This window comes from Zingiber officinale, chromosome 7B (genome assembly GCF_018446385.1).
Source record: "Zingiber officinale cultivar Zhangliang chromosome 7B, Zo_v1.1, whole genome shotgun sequence".
NCBI lineage: Eukaryota > Viridiplantae > Streptophyta > Magnoliopsida > Zingiberales > Zingiberaceae > Zingiber > Zingiber officinale.
This window is the reverse complement of record NC_055999.1, coordinates 76,634,195-76,640,680: the sequence shown is the minus strand read 5'-3', so window position 1 is coordinate 76,640,680 and position 6,486 is coordinate 76,634,195.

The window sequence follows — 6,486 nt, the reverse complement described above, 5'->3', positions numbered from 1 at the left end:
TTGGAGGCGCCCTTGCACCTTCGTCTGGAAAGCTGATCTACTTTATGGAAGTCGCCTCCAATGACTTGGGAGGCACCTAACATGAACAGTGCGAAGGTGTCTTCGAGCTCATTGAATGCACCTTCAACTAAACATATCCATTAACAACAACCGTTAAGTTGAGAATAAAAGTTTATCTTCTTAAAGGTGCCTTGGATCTTGTTAGAGGCGCCTCCAAGCAACGGATAGGTTTTTCTAGGGGCTATAAAAAGACCCCTAGAGCTAGGAATTAAATAACAACTAAATTGCAAGTCTTGTAATCACTTCCTAGTCTTTTTGTGAGCTGTCAACATTTGTAAGAGGTCACTCCGCCTTCAACAAAGGAGTTTCTCTAGTAGAGCACTTTCAAAGCCTTGGATTGACAACCACCTAGGTTTTAACTAAGTAATTCCTCGTCTCTTCTTTATCTTAGTTGTTCGGTTTATTTTTAAAATAATTGTGCTTACTAATCAAAGTCTAAAGCACTAGAAAGAGGTTGTTTTATTTCTACAGGCAATTCGTCACCCTCTTGTCGGTCGCACCGAGACTAACACTTAGGAGTACAATAAGTTGAGCGAAAGATGTAGCTGTTGATACAGTCTGACCTGGCTGTTGTTTTGATGTTGACACTGATTTAAGTTTGTATCAGATATTAATTAAACTTAGATTGAGTACTGATCAAGGTTGATCAGGTGAAAGGGAAAAGTCCAAGTATGGAAACTTGGCACACGAAGTCAGAGAGGGCTCGGTAGCTCGTTCTCCGGACTAGGTCAGAGAGGGCTCGGTAGCTCATTCTCTGGACCACACGAAGTCGGAGAGGGCTCGGTAGCTCGTTCTCCAGACTAGGTCAGAGAGGGCTCGGTAGCTCGTTCTCTGGACCGGACGAAGTCGAAGAGGGCTCGGTAGCTCGTTCTCCGGACTAGGTCAGAGAGGGCTCGGTAGCTCGTTCTCTGGACCGGATGAAGTCGAAGAGGGCTCGGCAGCTCGTTCTCCAGACTAGGTTAGAGAGGGCTCGGTAGCTCGTTCTCTAGACCAGGAAGGCTTTAGGGCTGGGAAGCTCTAAACCTACATAGGCATTGGATCGGTCTGTTGACCGATCCACCTATAGCCTGATCATTCCACAGACCGATCAGAGCCTTCCTGGACCGTCGGGAGAAAGGATAGGTGGATCGGTTTGCTGACCGATCCACAATAATGTCTGTAGTTTCTGCTGTTTCTCTGCAACTTCTGATTCATCTGATTTAACCATCTGCGGTGAGCTTTTTAATTTGCAGGTTGCAGGTATCATGTCAATGCTTAAATTCAAATTAAGCTCCATTAGAAGAATAAGACAAAGTGTTCTTTCTACTGTGTTTCGCTGCAAATGGTGTAATTGGAGCATCAACGTTTACTGGCTGCGATCTGGCTGCGATCTGGCTGCGATCTGTTGGCAATCAGCTTGACTTCTGCTTATTGGTGTGAGTTCAGAGAACCAGATAAGGAGGAAGAGTGATTGGCAACGCCTTAGCTTGCAGCAGCGATTCGGTGCAGGTTGACAGCGATTCGGTACAGGCTGAACGCAGTGGAAAAGCAGAGGCATAAGAAGAAGGATGAAGAGATTTTCGGACAAGGAACTGAAAAAAAAAATGAGTGTGCTAAGCTTTGAGCTCTGTGCTGAGAAGCTGCGTCCGTCTTGCGCTCTGCTTTCACTGTCATCTTCGCGTGGTTGTGAGCATATTTTTCATTCTCTTTAGCCACTGATCATTGTAAGTCTTGTGCTTTATTTACATATCTTCGGAGACTTTGTGGAGAGGTTACTCCACCGAGAAGGAGGAAAACTTTAGCCGGAATCTATCCGGGGTGTGATCTACCGAAAGATCAAGGGATCGTCCACCTTACGGACACGCCGAGGAGTAGGGGCAAGTTATCCCCGAACCTCGTACATACTGGTGTTAGTGGTGTTTGTCTCTTTTTCTTGTATTATCTTTTCGTTTGCATATTTCCGTTGCGCTAACGATTTGTAGGAAGAAATTCTTTAAGCTTTTAGAGGAGGCTATTCACACCCCCCCCCCCTCTCTAGCCATCCAAAGATCCCAACAGTAGCTAGCGAGAAGGATGACACGAGAAGTGAGTCGATGGACTCGGTGCATCCAGGGGATGAGGTGTTGCAGAAGAGTATACCGGCAGATGAGAAGGAAGTCTGTGACACATCCGAGGGCCAAGAATACAAGGAGGAAGCCTGCTCGAGAAAAATGCTGGAGTTGGATTCGAGTGAGCTCAATTCTGTACAACCGGAGAATCATCCAAGCGAGCATGGAGAAAAGAATGGTTAATATGGCAATTGACTATTCGGATGAATAGTGCTTGAGGTGCCTTCAATGGCTTTGGAGGTGCCTCAAGCTTTGGCAGTGAAGCTGCTGCATTCGGGTCTCGAGGCGCCTCCATTGTGCTTGAGGACACCTCGGATAAACAGTGTCGAGACACCTCCAAGCACATTAAGTGACCGTTGTTATGCAGATAAAAGTTTATCCATTGGCGCCTCAGATGTCCTTTGAGGTGCCTCCAGTGCCACATCAGCAAATGGTAACTTTCTCCAAAATGTTATAAATATCACCCTAGAGCTAGGAGTTCAAAGAACACACTGAGAATCATTTTCTGTACTTAATTGCTGAGCTTCTAACTATTGTAAGGGGCTTCTCCGCCTCTGATTGTTATCGAAGAAGAAGCATTCTTTTAGTGTATCTTGGATTAATAACCACCTATTGATGCATTTAGCACCAATGATCGAACCTAAGTTTTGATGAATGACAAGTGGATTAAAGTTAGATATGTTGTTGATCTAACCTTGTTACTAAGTGCGCAGGATTGACTAACTTGATGGGTCAAGAGAACCAAACACCAGGCAGGAAGTCCAGTAAGGATGTGCAATTCCTGATTAGCAAAGTCCAGATGTGGAATTATGGCAGTAGGTCAGGATGTTCGATTCTCGATGAGTTAAAGTGCAAATGTGCGATTTCGTTAGGAGGTCGGGATGTTCGATTCCTGATTGACAAAATCCGGATGTGTAATTCCAACAGGAAGACCTGGTGGATCACATTGGACGTCAAGGAAATAAATTGGCATTTGGTAAGTGAAGGTAAGTCACTGGAGGAGAATGACTCAGTGAGGACCCATCTCGTTTGAGGGAACAGTAGGTGTCGACCCAGTTTAGGTTCATTTTAGATCCCTAAACTGAGACCTTGACTAGTTTCTAATCTTGGAAGGACATGATCTAATTACTAAACTACTTAATTTTATTATGCTAACTTTGTCTTGCTATGTATATTTTATTTGTATTGGACTAACACATTTTATAGGGCAAAAGAGTACAAAATACCTCGGATAAACAGTACCCGAGGCGCCTTGAGTACTGCTCATGGAAGGCGCCTTTGGAAGCTTGGAAGGCACCTTCGATCAGATAAAATCAGACTTCATAAACAATAAGCAGACTGTTCAAGATAAGACTTTATGCATTGAAGGCGCCTTTAGTGCTCAATAAAAGAGCATTTCGACCAAGGCATTAGACACACCTTATTTACAAGCTTCTATGCATTCATTTGAAGTTTCAAGTGCTCTGACTTTCCGCTACTGCTCTGCTACAATACTGCTACACCTGACTACTGCTAAGGAGTCGTACAACACCAAACCTGATCTGATCATCTTCGAAGGTGTTGGGTAACGATACTTAATTTCTGCATAAAGGAATGTATAGCGTGTTACACTTGTCCTGACTTTGCTTTGTACTTGATTCCCTCTTCTGGTGGTTCCAGAAGAGGTATTTAGTGGATTACCCATTAATAGGTCCGTGGGACCTGAGTCTTGGAGCAGAAGTTGCCAAAGGCTCTGAATCAAGCAAAACCAACCGAGTTCATGTACTTGTGTTTTTCTTCTATTTCTGTGTTTCCATTGAGTACTTTTTCAAAAGAAAAGATAAGTTTTTAAAACCACGTGATTCACCCCCTTCTTATGTACGTCTTGATCCAACACCACCTATATTGTAACCAAGTAAATCTTGTCCCCTTATTATTTTATGTATTTCTTTATGTTATTATTTCTTATCTAATCTGTGTGTCCTTGCTAAGTTCACAAGCAAGAGATTTGGCTAACATTCTTTTCAGATTATTCACCCCCCTCTAGTCGGCCTAACGCAGACCTACAATTGGTATTAGAGCAAAGACACTTTAGAAGCAACAAGAAGATGACCGGATCTAGCATCTACCTCCCAATATTCGAGAGAGAGTTCGCATTTTGGAAGTGTCGTATAGTGGTATTCTTTAAAATAGATTTTTAATATCTTATTAATAATGAAATATGGTTGTTGAAGCACCAAAGGACAAGACCGGAGAAGAACTCAAAGAACACCTCTAACCAAAAAGCAGGGTGACAACTTTATGGCAAATGTCAAGACCGAGTTTCACCTTCTCAGCATGTTGCCTACTCAAGAACTAGAAAGAATCGACAACTGCAATTGTGCCAAAGAACTTTAGGAAAAGTTCTTGGAACTCTACGAAGAACCAAGACAAGTAGAATCCGATTCTTTGATGGACATTGTTTCATCTTCAGAAGAGTCCTAGATCGAGGAGTTTGCCAGAACAGCACTAATAGTCGAATATCCACCTGTAGATGATGAAAGTGCTTCTGAAATGAGCATTGATGATGGGTGAGATACGTCGGAAGAAAGTAGCGATAAAAGGAAAGTGTCAGACTACGAGAGCAATACGATAAGTGAGGTGTATTCCTTACCTCCCGAAAAATTGTAAGAGTTCATAAAAATGCTTTCTAGAAGTTTGTATAAATTAAAAACAACGTATGCAGTATTAAAAGAAGAATTTGATAAACCGCAGGATGAAAATGCAAAGTTAAAAAATAAAATAAAACTATTAGAAAATTATGCATGTTCAAACTTATATGCTCCACAAAAGAATTTTAGAAATTATAAAGGACTTAGTTGATATTTATGAAATCATATCGGTAAAATTACAAAAGTAGTTAGAAAATATATTCATATAAATTACTTGATAAATTAGTAGGTAGGTACTTATTTTAGATTTCTAAATCATTCTTATTATGATTAAAATCAATTTTTATGCATGTTTTAAATTGAATTTGCTATGATTTTCAACATTGTTTAAAATCAATTATTTTGCATTCTTCTTTTCATGTTTTGTGCTAATTTTTTTCTATGAAAAATGAAATTATTACCTGCTAACAAAAAAAAATTTGAAATTTTTTAACTTTTATATTATTTTTTAATGAAAATTAGATTTTTAAAATTAAAATTATTTCAAAATTTTATTTTTGAAAATTGAGTTAGGTTTTCTATTAAAAGAAAACTTTTCGAGATTATTTGGTCATTTTCTGAAATTTTATAAAATTTTAATAAAAAAATAATTTAAAATTTAAAATTTTTTCGGAGATAAATTTTGACAAATATGATTTTCCAACTAAGGAACATTATATTTTGAACATTAAGAAAAATCAAAAAGACTTTTTAAACCAAAAAATTATTTTTAATTATTTAAATTTAAAAATGATTATTATTGCCCAGAAATATTAATTTTGGTCAAAATAAAAATTAGTTATCATGAATTTTTTTTCCTGATCTTATTTTTTTCTCTTCATCGTGACAAAATTTTTAATATTTTCTTGAAACTTAAAAATAATTTTTTATATTATTCTTGCCAAAATAGAGAATTAATTGATAAAAATTATTTATTGGTATATCATTGACAATTATGTTTTGTATCCCTATAAAAAATTTTATGATTTTTTAAAACTATTTTTCATATTTTCCCTAACTTTTTTTTATGTGATCAAAAGAGGAGTAATTAGGGATTAAGTTATGGGTAGATAATAATTACAAAATTTTGATATATTTTGCTTGTACTTATTGTAAAATTATTTCTTATACTTATTGTCAAATCTAAAACATAAATTTTTTTATTGCTTATTTACCCTAATTTAACTGGATTGATGCATATCAAAAAAGGAAAGATTGTAAGTACCTTGGATGAGTTTTGATGTGGTTAACCAAATTAATTAAGTTAAGCTCTGCAGTTTTGATGTCTTGTGTATAAGTGTGCAGGGACTTAGAAGCACAAGAAGTTGAATGAAAGATGCAGCTAGCGAGAAAGATGGCATGGGAAGCGAGTCGATGAGCTCGGTGCATCCGAGGAATGAGGTGTTGCGGAAGAATACACTGACGGAAGAGAAAGAAGCGCACGAAGTATTCGAAGGATGAGAAGCTGGGGAGAAAACCTACTCAAGGAGAAGACTGGAGTTGAGTTCGGATGAGTTCAATTTCGGACAACCGGAGTATCACCCAAATGAGCATAGAGAAAAGAATGGTCAATATGGCAATTGACCATTCAGATGAATAGTGCTCGAAGCGCCTCCAAGTCATTGGAGGCACCTCAAGCTTCGACAACGAAGCTGCTGCATTCAGGACCC